Source organism: Dendrobates tinctorius, unplaced genomic scaffold (assembly GCF_039654945.1).
Source record: "Dendrobates tinctorius isolate UK_male_01 unplaced genomic scaffold, ASM3965494v1 ptg000075l, whole genome shotgun sequence".
NCBI lineage: Eukaryota > Metazoa > Chordata > Amphibia > Anura > Dendrobatidae > Dendrobates > Dendrobates tinctorius.
The window spans coordinates 11,177,480-11,191,915 of NW_027361743.1; the positions used below are offsets into that span (position 1 = coordinate 11,177,480).

The 14,436-nt window shown below is 44.8% G+C and overlaps 1 protein-coding gene across 3 annotated transcripts in view; it reads left to right on the forward strand.

Annotated features, from left to right (window-relative positions):
• The window catches only part of LOC141096413 (transmembrane 4 L6 family member 1-like), an 88,132-nt gene that overhangs the window by 20,413 nt on the left and 53,283 nt on the right, over positions 1 to 14,436 (forward strand). The window contains exon 3 of one of the 3 annotated variants that reach the window (XM_073582987.1): positions 3,055 to 3,086. The exons of the other annotated variants lie outside the window; for them this stretch is intronic. The gene's annotated coding sequence lies outside the window, so the exon portion shown is untranslated. The remainder of the gene's footprint in view (positions 1 to 3,054; positions 3,087 to 14,436) is intronic. 3 annotated transcript variants of the gene reach the window in all.

Genomic DNA, 14,436 nt, shown 5'->3' on the forward strand with positions numbered 1-14,436 from the left:
AGGACCAGCAGACATGTCAAAAAGTGGGAACCCAAGGTGGTGTGGGCACAGCACTTACATGGATTAGCTGCCAGTACTGCCAATATACTACATGACGGTTATTAGTGTTTGTCTTCAATGTGTATATATATAGGATACAACAGGATAGCATTTTTTAGTCCTGCCATATAAATCCATCATTATGAAAGCAGGACTACTTCCCTGTACACTAATCAGTGTGATTGATTGGAAGATTTAGAGAGTGAGGAACCAGAGACGTTTAGTCTTCTTCCGTATAAACATTTAGAGAAATTATTACCATAAGTTTATGATATGCTGCTTAACTTGTCACAACTGGAATACATATTTGCGTAATGCATAGCCAATTGCCTAAATTGCTCTTTGTACCTCTGCCAGGACTCGGAGGGAACATATATGTAGGTTTTAGTATGTTTTTCACTAAAGTGCTGACCTTCTCCGACATTGAAAAAAAAAAAAAATCCCAAGAATGCAATAAAATCATAATACAAAAATTGCTAATCTTACCAATCCTAAGCCATTTCTATTCCAAAGCTACCTGGAATCGGCAATGATCTCCATACTTATTCTTTACTCTGACGTGCATGTGACCATGCTGCCAATCAGTAGTCGTGGGAAATAAAGTTTAACAGTAATTTTTAATTCTTCGCGTGGTGACACAATAAGCTTGTGAATGTTGCAGAATACTCTTTATAGAATTCTCTTTAAAAGTAACTAAACCTTTTTGATGATTTTTCATATTCAGCAGGCACTTGAAATACCTGCAGATCGGTTGGGGTCCGGGTACTGAGATGCTCACTGATCGCGCAACAGACCCCCAATTAGTGAGCAGCTCAGCAGACAGGAGCGCGAGTGCCGAGTTCCTTAGTGTGCACACAGACCAGATTACAGATTCAATAGAAAGGCTTTCTATTGTAACTGTGCCTGGACTGTATACACACTAAGACAGGACCTGTATGCCCCTATCTGCTCAGCTTCACACATCTCAGGGAACTTTTGCACAGTTGGTAGGGATCTAAGGACTTGAACCTTCACTGATCTGCAAGAAATCCAATTCCATGGTAAAAACAACAAAATTATCAACAAAGTTTAGTTACTCTTTCATGAGCAGTTCTTCACCATGGCCAGGGAATTAACAACTCAACTCACCTTTGGTCCAGGTCAGGAGTCAGGTTATGCCAAGAGTGAATGCTGGCTTTCTCCTGTCCATTGCTGTGGTGGATCCTCTGGGAGGTCTCACCCTCTTTAGTCTACCTCAACTAGGAGATACTGTACTTGCCGGAATTAACTAGCCACTCAGTAGTATTCTCCTCGACACCATTCGAGTTTCTCTTGACCAAAGTCTATAGAATTCTTAGCAGTGAGCATGGAAATATGTACAATGCCATCTCCCAGTCCACTAGGTGGTCACACAGTCACACTATAAGTTCTCGCTTGCAAAGAACTCAATTTCTCGAAAGGTGCGCTCAGGTTAACTTGAAGTAACCGGAATACCAGTCACATGGGACACTGCATCTTCACCCAGGTTAATGTTAGTAGACCAACTTTAGATTGATATCATGTCTTCTCTAACACGTTTTATAGGGACTCATTAGTCCAGCCCCATTCCTTCACTTTCAAGTCAGAAGATCTAACGCAGTCCACACAGGCCTCACTGTGGATTTCCAAAGGGCTGAAAGTGTCATGCAGTTCAATTCCTTCTCACATCCCTCATCACACTTGCTAACTATACCTCATGGCTGAAATCCACAACATTTCAATAGTCTCACCCATAGAGAACGAATGGAGTGTTAGCACAAATTCTCACGTGTATTTCAGTGCCCTGTTCTCAGAATTGACAGAATCCCAGTGGATGGGCTCCAACGATTTGCAAGTTACCACCTATTCTGTCCCTAAAATGTGCAAAAACAGGTAACTGTTGGGATTAAATTTTGACCAGGTGTCTTCAAGTTCTTGGATATCTAATGTTGTCAGTTTTTTTTTTGTGCCACATGGCGGAAATCTACACTTACCCAGGAATTCTAGTGTAATTGTAGAGTTGCCTTTTTGGAGTTGTATTGATTATAATTGGAGTTATACATTACAGTAGAAGCTACCTCCTACATGTTTCCATGTCAGCGACCTCAAACACAGCCCGGTGGACTCCTGTCACAACACGTAATGAGAAGATGTATTCAGAAAAGACTCCACTCCTGTGTTTGCGAATTCTGAGAAAAGGTCTAAAGTGGCCACGTTTCTGCTCCATCTGCTCTTGCCATCTGTTGACCTATTGTGCAATATGGATTTCACCGTTTGCTTAACAAACACACAATTCAATAAAGTCGGGGTTACTTAGTGGAAATTGAATACATCGCTTAGGAATAATCTATGGCTGCTCCTGAACGTTCTCGTGGACATGGCTTTCAGCTCATGGATCGATGATACATGGATCAATGTCTGGTTGGATTTCTACATAATCAATACAAAAGCAAATTTGACAACTTTTAAGAATCAGAGAAGCGATCGACTATATTACAGGAGTTTTCCAAGAGAGTGATGACCTATTTTTAATATAGATCACCAATATCATGGGGTCCGACACCTGTCACTTCTACACATCAGCTTTTATTATGTCCAACAAACGCTGGAAGTTCACAATTCATGGAGTCTTAACAGCGCAAGTCAATAGATTGTGCAATGGACTTTCTCGGATTCTGCAGCTCAGCTCGTGGCCACATCAATAGGAGCAGATAACGACAACTACAATCTATGGAGCACTGACGCTCAAATCTAGGTACTTTCAAAACAGCTAAGTTTTTTCAATGTCACGTTCCAGGAGTCATAATATTTTTTTTTTATTGCAGATGTAGATGTATGAGGGCTTATCTTTGCAGAAATTGTATTTGACAGTAGCACTGTATCTTGGTACACACAAGATAACACTAAGATTTTATTAATTTTTTAAAAAATAGAAAAAATTCTACTATTTTTTTTTAACATCTTATATTTTACACTTTTCATGTGAGGCACATATAAAGTATTTACTTTATTCCATAGGTGGGCTTGATTATGGTGATACCAAATTTACGGTATGTTGTCTAGTTTGTTTTCTTATTTTTACAAAATAAATATTCTGTTTGGTTTTGGCAAAGCTATTTTCTGAGACTCAAACTTTAATTCATTTTTAGAAACAGAACTATGTGAGGGTTTCATTTTTGCTTGGCAAGGTGTAATTTTCATTGGCCCCATTTTCGGGTACATATGACTTTTTGATTATTTTTTATTACACTTTTTGTCACGTAGAATTAACAAAAAACAGTAATTTTTTTTTCTAAAAACACCACTCGCCTTTTAGTATAATTAAAATGCCACTTTTATTTTCATTAGCAGATATGATAATGAAAATAACAAATACGTTTAGATTTTTTATGTTTTTTGTACAGAACAAAGAAAAAAAATTTGTGGTCATTATTTTGTGAGACCTGTATGTTTTTTTTAATTTAATTTTCTGTAGTCAAAGTTGTGTCAGGGGGTTTTTTATTTGAGAATAAAGCTGTAGTTTTCAATGGTGCCACTTTGGGGTTCAAGTTACTTTTTATTTAAATTTTTGTGTACAGGGATAAACAAAAAAGTAAACTGCTGGCATTTATTTTTGCATGCTTTTTTATTCTCCAAGCAGAATAATGATATAGCTTTCTATTATGGGTTTATACATTTATAGTGATGTCCAGTTTTATACAGTTTCTTTCTATGTTTTGCTTATTTTGTTCAAGAAAATCGGCTTAATTTTTTTTTCTGCATCATATTCAAAGAGCCGTTTTTTTGCCTTTTTTAATTTTGCCAGGTTCAGCATTCAGTGGGGGCTTGTTTTTTTGTCTAACAACCTGTAGATGTTATTGAACCATTTTGGGATACATACAGTTGTGCTCAAAAGTTTACATACCCTGACATATATTTTGCTTTCTTGACCTTTTTTTCAGAGAATATGAATGATAACACCAAAACTTTCTCCACTCATGGTTAGTGGCTGGGTGAAGGTATTTATTGTCAAAACTACTGTGTTTTCTCTTTTTAAATCATAATGACAACCCAAAACATTCAAATGACCCTGATCAAAAGTTTACACACCCCATTTCTTAATACCATGCATTGCCCCCTCTAACATCAATGACAGCTTGATGTCTTTTTTGATACTTGTGGATGAGGTTCTCTATTTTATCAGATGGTAAAGCTGCCCACTCTTCTTGGCAAAAAGCCTTTAAGTTCCTGGGCTGTCTTTTATGAACTGCGCGCTTGAGATCTTTCCAGAGTGGCTCAATGATATTGAGGCCAGGAGACTGAGATGGCCACTCCAGAACCTTCACTTTGTTCTACTGTAGCCAATGACATGTCGACTTGGCCTTGTGTTTTGAATCGTTGTCATGAACATCATGATCCAAGTACGTCCCATGTGCAGCTTCCAGGCTAACGATTGCAAATTTGCCTCCAGTATTTGCTGATAACTTGCTGCATTCATCTATCCTCCAACTTTGACCAAGTTTCCTGTATCTTTGTAGCTCACACATCCTCAAAACATCAGCGATCCACCTCCACGCTTTGCAGTAGGAATGGTGTTCCTTTCATCATAGGCCTTGTTGATCTCTCTCCAAATATAACGTTTATGGTTGTGCTCAAAAGTTCAATTTTGGTCTCATCACTCCAAATTACCTTGTTCCAGAAGTTTTGAGGCTTGTCTCTGTGTTGTTTTGTGTATTGTAGGCAAGATACTTTGTGGCATTTGCGCAGTAATGGCTTTCTTCTGGCGACTTGACCATGCAGCCCATTTTTCTTCAAGTACCTCCTTATTGCGCATCTTGAAACAGCCACACTACTAGTTTTCAGAGAGTACTGTATTTCAGCTGATGTTGTTCGTTGGTTTTTCTTTGTATCCCGAACAATTTTCCTGGGCAGTTTTGGACAACATTTTTGTTGGTCTACCTGACCGTGGTTTTGTTTTTACAGAGCCCCTGATTTTCCATTTGTTAATCACAGTTTGAACGCTGCTGACTGGCATTATCAATACCTTGGATATCTGTTATGAATGGGTCACTGAGGAGGATGACAGGAACAGGCTAAGCCACCAGGAAACCAGAGTAACTCAGCAGATTGCAGACCCCTGATCCTAACAACACAACTAGCAGCAGCTGTGGAGCATTCCTACGATGCCCTAGACACCTTGGCACAGCCGGAGAACTAATAAAAGCCTAAAGCCAGAAAGGCGAAATCTAAACTGCCCCGGAGCAGATTCCAAAAGAAATAGACAGCCCCCAAACATATATTGTCGGTGAGACCAGATGAAGGACAAACACAGGCAGAAAATAGACTGAGCAAATGATGGGGCCCAAACTGTCTAGATAGAACAGGGCAGAAAAGATACTGTCTGCAATCACGCAAAAACCCTAAAAAATCCAACACATCTGATATGCAAAAAACCTGAGGCCACACGACCTCACCCCCGCCAGATCAGCACTCTGGTGTGAACTGGAAGCAAAGCAAAAGATACTAATATAACAGGGGACTGAACAAACTAACAAAAGCTGTAACATATGGAGCAGGGAGTACGCTGAACCCTCGCAACAAAGCGGAAAGCAAAAAAAAGGCACAACCAAATTAGATGCAAAGGATCATCAAAAGAATCACTTAACTGAACCATGCAGATCAGGCAGGAAACTGAAGAGCTCAAAATGCACAAGGAGGAAATCACCAGCAACCATTAAGGGAAGCCTGCTCACTTATATGCTCCCAGCCAGTAATCCCAGATTGCCAATCATCATCATCAGGTGGCAAACCTCCATCAGACTGGCCAGCTCCACTACTCCCAGTAACCACCAGAGGGAGCTCCGGTTCAGAAGTCTGAGCAAGGGAATTCATAACAGATATCTGTTTGCATCCCTTTCCTGTTTTATACAGTTCATCTACCTTTTCCCATAGATCCATTGATAATTCTTTTGCTTTCCCCATGACTCACAATCCAGAAATGTCAGTGGCTGGATGAAAGATGCAAGAGTCTGTCTGGATCCCAGAAACTTACTCAGCTTCTATGTGCACACACTGATTACAAGCAAACAGGTCACAGGTAAGGATTTTACCTTTAGTAGCCATTCAATCCTATTTGTGTCAACTTCTGTGCATGTTATCAGGCCAAAATCACCAGGGTATGTAAACTTTTGATCAGGGTCACTTCGATGTTTTGGGTTGTCATTATGATTTAAAAAGAGAAAACACAGTAGTTTGACAATAAATTGCTTCACCCAACCACTGACCATGAGTGAAGAAGTTTTGGTGTAAGGTCGGGGTCACACTTGCGAGTGTGATGCGAGAAACTCGTACGAGTTTCTCGCAGCAATATCCGGCACTGCCGCCGACACTCGGGACCGGAGTGTGCGGTTGCATGTATTTGTATGCAGCTGAACTCTCCGGTCCGAACCGCCGGCAGCAGTATTGATGCGTCAGTTTCTCGCATCACACTTGCAAGTGTGACCCCGGCTTTATCATTCATATTCTCTGAAAAAAGGCCAAGAAAGCAAAATTTCTGCCAGGTTATGCAAACTTTTGAGAACTTCGAGGGTTCCTTGCTCGGGCTGGGAACTTAGTACAGGTGACTCTTCTCCATACCCCCCCCCCCTCTTTGACAGGAGCACTCTCGTCAAAACTAGAACCGGATTAAGACCATGCAAGCCGGAACCTACATCATCTGCGCACGGGCTCTGCGGGCGTCACTTCCCAGGGCTTCCCAGCCACACTCCCTGTCTCACACAGCTGTTCCATTTCTTCTTACATTAGCGATCCTAAAAGTCAATATCGATTCTCTAACGAGCCTTGTCACACGACTTAGCATAAAAGCCAAAACCAAAATCTCAAGCTGCTGAGTGATCAGCTGATATCTCAGCTGACACCCATCACTCACTGCCAGGAGTGATGAGGGCTCGCTTAATTTACTCGTAGGTGTCTCCGTAAGCACAAGCTGGGCACTACAATGTACTGGTGGCTAAAATGTACTGGGCACTACAATGGCAGTGTGCAATTTTCACTCTGCAACATCCACTACTGCTTGTTTCTAGAAAACACCCATGGAGTCAAAATCGTCACTACACCTGTAGAAAATGGAAAATGTTTGGCTAAAACTAAATTTTTATAGTAAAAATGTAATTAATTTTTCCTCACTGCCCAATGATATAAAATTCTGCGACACACCCATTGTGTCAATATGATCATTGTATTCCTAGATGAATTCATTGAGAGGTGTAGTTTGTAAAATGGGGTCACTTATGGGTCAGTTTTGCTGTTCTGCCACCTCAGGGTCTCTCCCAGTGGGTCATGGCACCCACAAACCATAACAGTAAAATCTGCACTATAATATGGTGGTCTTTCCTTTCTGAGGTTTGTACTATGCCTGAAAAGTATTTCCTGATTACATGCAGGGTATTGATGCAATATGGAGATACTTTTACAACAAACTGGGGTCCATTTTTGTCCATTTAGGCCTTAGAAAAATAAAAAACTTGGGGCTAGAACAACATTTTAAGGGTAAAATTGTAATTTAATCTCTCTTCACTGACCAATGGTATAAAATTCTGTGACACACATGGGGTGTCAATATGATCACTACACCCCTAGATGAATTCATTAGGGGTGTAGTTTGTAAAATGATATCACTTATGGGGGTTTCTGTTTTTCTGGCACCTCAGGGGCTCTGCCTGTGTAAGAAGATGAGCTTAGACAGAGACAGCGGTTTCCGGTATCCTTTAAGGCCGGAACTATCAGGACTGTCACCACTGTTGCCACGGGAGATTTCTCCAGGGGGGGAAGGACCTTATTGCTGGACAGCAGGGGGCTCGGGGAATATAAAGAGGACTGAGAACATGAATGGGTCAGACTTGGCAGGGAAACGACAGGAGAAGGTTGACTCCCTCTCCGCTGCTCCGGCTGACAACTCCATGCCATTCCTCCCTCAGCATGCTGACTCTAAGACTGACTGTGATGCTACTGAGTTACTGCCTGTCCCTGTTTTTCTGGACAGCTCTGTCCTGCCTGCAGTTACAGATAAGCTTACCGCTCCGTTCCTAGAGACTACTCCAGAAGACCGCCTGCTGCCGTGGACTGTCAACTTGCCCACGGTTCTTGTCCGGCGCCATTTCTGAGGAATCTACATAAAGGACAATTTCCACGTTCCAGTGCACACAAGCCAAGCCAAACCGGATTCATCAGCACCGTCAGGAAACAGTGCTTCTCATTCCTTTGTAATAGAGCAAGAGACTTTGTTCACGATTTGCAATGCCGTTGGGAGATTTTCCAGCCTTTCCCCTGCAAGAGATAAGTTAGCTTGTTTTTTGTATATCTTTCTCTCGTGCATTGTATTTGTGCGTATTCTCAGAAAGAAAAACACCGTGAGCACAACTTAAGTAATGGTGCTAAAGGTTAGGTTCCCAAACCAAGTAGTTATAAGTTATAAACCTAGCACTCAATTTTAGGATATTCAGAAGAATATTTATTGTAGTACGTAAAAAAAGTTTCAGTCAAATTTTGACCTTCTTCTGTTACGTACTGTACCAAATACGTGGTAATAGGTATTAAACCTATTGTGAAGATTCATGTGCTCTTAATTGGGGTGGTCCATCCCACTGCCTGTTGTAGTATGCTTTTAGAAGGCATAGATGAGGCAACATATGCACGTATGCTGTTTACTGGGGAGATCCATCCCACAGCCTTGTGTCAGCCAGTAGATGGGGCAGGACGTGCCCGATATCCACCGCATGTCTGTGCGTAATTTTCATCATTGCTATTACTAGTCTTGTCTCCCTGTGTTCAATTGCCTGTTCAGTAAATCTTGTTAACCCCTGCTCTGTTTCCGACTCTCCACTGCATCCAACGAACCTCTCTCATTTACACCAATGTGACATGGCTCCCTCAAACCATTCCAGCAAATTCTGAACTCCAATATGGCGCTTCTTCCCTTCTGCACTTTGCACTGTGCATCAAAAATAGTGTTCCCCCACATATGGAGTATCGGTGTACTCAGGAGTAGAGTTGAGCGACTTTTGGTTTTTTAGGGTCGAGTTTCGTTTCGTGAAAATCGACTTTTCCAAAAGTCGGGTCGAGCAAGATCGGCCGATTATAGGGAAAAGTCGGGGTCGTCCCGAAACACGAAACCCAATGTAAGTCAATGGGGAATAAAAGTCGGCAGTGAGAGGAGGACAGGAAACACACCTACAGTGCTCATTTGAATGCCAAAAGCATCAATTCTTCTTACTTAAGCTTGTCAACCTTAATTAACTTCATAATACAAGTTACGCACTGAAAAATGGGGGTTATTTGGCTAAAGTTGTGGGGGGGTAGGGCTGGCTCCAGGTTTTCATGTGCCCTGGGCAAAAGAGCGCCCCTTTATCACATACCACAACTCATCATGCTCCGATACGGCAGAGAAATAGCGGTATAGTACAATGAAAAATACTTCACTTTTTACATCTCATGACGAGGCCCATCTATTTCTCCATACAGAATCATTGGTCCCATATAATGTTTGAAACAGTATATGATGAGCTCCACATAATGCTACAGTATATGTTGGTCCCCATGGATGAAGCTCCACTGTCTTATGGGCCCAAATAATGCTCCAAACATAATGGGCCCCATTTCTAATGCTCTAGTGTATAATGGGCCCTGTAAATGCTGCTCCAGTGTCTGATGTCCACCTTTGGAATGTTCCAGTGTATGGTGGGCCCCATCTATCATTCTCCAGAGTATAGTGCTCCCCAAAAATTGCTGTCCCAACATTGAAAACAATCAAATAAGTCTCCTCGCTAGGGAATCCCTGTACTAGTCTGGACTCCTCGTCGTCCCCATCTTCCATCTCACTGCACAGTATTTCAACCTTGCAAGTGCTGTGATCCTGAGCAAGCAGGGGGGGCCCACTCGTTGGCGACGGCTCTGGCACAGGGCCCCTGATAGTACGGTGGTGTGTCTGATGGTGGGTGGGCCGAACCTGCACTTTCATCTGCAGCTTCCTCTTTGTCACCGTGTAAGATGGAACTGTATATGGGAAGGGTAACCTGAGTTTCATCAGGTTCAGATTCAGGCCGTGTAGCGTGCGAGGGGAATGTAGTGGTCTGGGTCAATGTACCAGCAGATTCATTGAGCAGTGGCTGGGCATCAGTGCACTTGTGTCGCCCCCAGGAGTACGGTCGCCACAGTGGCATTACCTTCCTCCTAGGGAGTGTGATGTCATGCTTGGGAGCAACGAAGGATCTCTCTAGCAGGTTAACTGATTGGGCGGCGTTATTTCCACGAGTCATGACCCTCCAAACAGCGTTCATGAAGGCAAAGTGTTTGTTTTACGTGGGCAGTATGGTTGCAAAGCTGAACCTTAAAGGAATGTCCAGAAGGGCACCACCAGGAGTGGAGACTATGGTTAAATTCGACTCCACCTGGGAAATCTCAACCATGCCAGCTACAGAACAGATGCACACATTGCAAGCTTAATTCCGTTAACGAAAGAGACTCCGTCATGCCCCGCGGTCCGAGTCCGGCTTACTAGAGGGACACGTGAGGCTCTGGCACATGAGATTGGCCAATAACTGGTGTGTCATGCCCTTACATGTCCGTGGCTGCATGTGCGCTACACTGAAAAGGCCAGCGTTTGTCGCTTACAGGTGCAGATAACCCGCTGAACAACGTTAGTGATGGGGATCACTGATTACAATTATTACCTGCGAACGATGATTTCCCAGTAAGTGCAGGTCAACCGCAGTTCCGGAATTAGGCCTAACCGTCATTCCTGAAAAAATGAAAAACTTACGTGTGCAAACCACAGGTGCTGTAGCTTGCTTAACAGCTCGCCAGCCGTTGTCACGCCCAGTATGGATTACACGTGATTGCACAAAGGTGAGAAAGGGTACCGTATCCCCGGATAACATGTATGGATAGCGTACACATTCAAAATATATGTCTATACATCAGGAGGCAGGCTCAGACGGTGTCAGGCCCAGTATGGCTTGCACGTGATTGCACAAAGGTGAGAAAGGGTACCGTATCCCAGGATAACATGTATGGATAGCGTACACATTCAAAATATATGTCTATACATCAGGAGGCAGGCTCAGACAGTGTCAGGCCAGTATGGCTTGCACGTGATTGCACAAAGGTGAGAAAGGGTACCGTATCCCAGGATAGCATGTATGGATAGCGTACACATTCAAAATATATGTCTATACATCAGGAGGCAGGCTCAGACGGTGTTAGGCCCAGTATGGCTTGCACGTGATTGCACAAAGGTGAGAAAGGGTACCGTATAACATGTATGGATAGCGTACACATTCAAAATATATGTCTATACATCAGGAGGCAGGCTCAGACAGTGTTAGGCCCAGTATGGCTTGCACGTGATTGCACAAAGGTGAGAAAGGGTACCGTATCCCCGGATAACATGTATGGATAGCGTACACATTCAAAATATATGTCTATACATCAGGAGGCAGGCTCAGACGGTGTCAGGCACAGTATGGATTTGACGGCCCAGACTACACAGCGGAGGAGCAGGGAGAGGTAAAGATTGCAAATGCTGGGGCCCTGCCCAAGCAAGGGGGGCCCACTCATGGACGTCGGTACTGGCACTGGGCCCCTCATAGTACGGCGGTGTGTCTGACGGCGGGTGTGCACCACCACCGTCAGAGACACTTGATTGCACTATGAGGGACCCTGTGCCAGTGCCCGCGCCCAAGAGTCGGCCTACCCACCTGTCCAGGGCAACGGCACTCGCACGGTGTCGTGCGCTAGGTGGTGACCCCGGCCATGGGGGGGGAGGCAGCACAGTTAGGGAGTTTTAGAAAGTGGCATATGTTGATGTTGGACATTCAGCTGATGCAAAAGGCGAAATAGGTCAAGTCCCAGGAAGAGGTGGACCAAAGCAAGCCATTTTTCTGTCACCCTATGTGTCATCAGGGGAAGGTGGGACAAAATCCTTGGAAACCCATGCATGGTTCATTTTAATGAAGGTTAGATCATCCACATTTTGGGTTGACAGACGGGTCCTTTTTTCTGTCAGGATTGATCCAGCTGCACTGAAGACTCTTTCCAATAGCACACTTGCAGCTGGGCAAGCGAGCTCCTGTAAGGCATATTGTGCCAATTCAGGCCAGGTGTCCAGTTTAGCGGCCCAATAGTCAAAGGGGAATGACCTGTGTGGGAGAACATCGATATGGGAGGAAAAGTAGTTTGTAACCATAGTTGACAACTGCTGTCTCCTGTCACTTTCCAGCGATGCTGTATTACCAGTTGTGTGAGCGGTACTTGAAAAACCAGTCCACAACATTGTCATGAAACCCCTGTCTCCAACGCCACTTCTGCTGTGTGCACCATGAACACCTCTGCCAAGCTGCCCCCGGCCCGTACGGCTTGTGTGAGAACCATCACCGCTGCTGTGTGCTGGGAATGCCTCAAGCAACCGATTTACCAGAGTTGCTTGTTTATTAGCCAATATTAGGTCAAAGTTCTCCTGTGGCATGATGTTTTGTAATTTGCCTTTATAGCGTGGATCCAAGATGCTGGCCAACCAGTAGTCGTCATCGTTCATCATTTTGGCAATGCGGGGGTCCCTTTTTAGGATCCGCAAGGCATAATCTGACATGTGGGCCAATGTTCCCGGTGTCAATGATGCACTGCGAGTGCTGGTTGGAGAAGCACTTTCTGGCAAATCCACATCCCTCCAGTCACGCACAAACCCTGTACCAGACCTTGCCACGCCAACATTTTCACTTGCCCCACGAGATGCATCCTCCTCCCCTAAGTAATCATCCCCATCATCATCCTCCTCCTCCGCTTCTTCCTCCAACTCGTCCAGGAGAGGTCCCTGAGCAGACAATGGCTGAATGTCATCAAGGATTCCCTCCACCTCTTCCTCCTCGTCAACATTGGCTGCAGACGCCTGCTCCTTAAGGTGCGTCAAAGTTTGCATGAGCAGACGCATAAGTGGGATGCTCATGCTTAGGATGGCGTCGTCTGCGCTTACCAGCCGTGTGCATTCCTCAAAACACTGAAGGACACAGAGGTCTTTCAGCTTCGACCACTGCACACCTGTCAACTCCATGTCTGCTCTCAAAGTGCCTGGCCGTGTATCCTCCCACAAATGCATTATGGCCTGCCTCTGCTCGCACAGCCGCTCCACCATGTGCAGGGTGGAGTTCCACCTTGTTGCAATGTCGATAATGAGGCGGTGGTTGGGAAGGTGGAGCAATCGCTGCAGCTTCTGCATACGAACGGAGTGTACAGGCGACCGGCGGATGTGCGCGCACAGTCTTCGCACCTTCTGGAGCAGGGCTGTTAACTCCGGATAATTTTTGAGGAAGCACTGCACCACCAGGTTCAAGGTGTGAGCCAAGCAAGGTATGTGGCTGAGTTTTGAAAGGGCTATGGCTGCCACAAAATTACGGCCGTTATCACTAACTACCTTGCCTGCCTCAAGATGTACACTGCCCAGCCATGACTCAGTTTGTCGCTTCAAGTACTCGGCCAGCACCTCGGCGGTGTGTCTGTCGCCCAAACACATCATCTGCAACACAGCCTGCTGACGCTTTCCACTAGCTGCTCGATAGGGGGACACCTCGTGTGCAACAGTGGCAGCTGCAGATGGAGTGCTCGTACGACTGCGCTCTGTGGACGAGCTTTCGCTTCTGGAGGTGGAGGAGGAGGAGGAGGGTCGAACGCCTACAGCCAACTGTTTCCTATACCGTGGGCTAGGCAGCACTGTCCCACCACCGCTGTCCCCTGTGGACCCTGCATCCACCACATTAACCCAGTGCGCAGTGATGGACACGTAACGGCCCTGGCCATGCCGACTGGACCATGCATCAGTTGTGAGGTGCACCTTTCCACTCACTGACTGCTTGAGTGCATGGACAATGCGGTCTTTTACATGATGGTGGAGGGCTGGGATGGCTTTGTGAGAGAAGAAGTGGCGACTGGGTAGGTCATAGCGTGGTACTGCATAGGCCATGAGTTCGCGGAAAGCTGCGCTTTCCACCAACCGATAGGGCATCATCTCAAACGAGATTAGTTTGGCAATGTGGGCGTTCAAACCCAGTGTACGCGGATGAGAGACTGAGTACTTTCTTGACCTACTCATAGTGTCTGGGAGGGTGAGCTGGACTTGAGAGCTGCATATGGTGGAAGTAGCGGTGGACAGGGCGAACTGAGAGAGGGTTGATGATGGTGATGGAGTTGGTGTTCTTTCTGATGGCCTAGATTCAGTATTTCGTTGATATAACTGTGGGATTCCCTGACTGCTGTGGCCTTGCAACGACACCTCAACATTTGCTGCTGTGCTAACCGGTGGGCTTACAGTGGGGGAAACAATGTAGCGTTGCTGACTACCTTCTTTGTGATCAGTTGCACATGTGGCACTTGAGG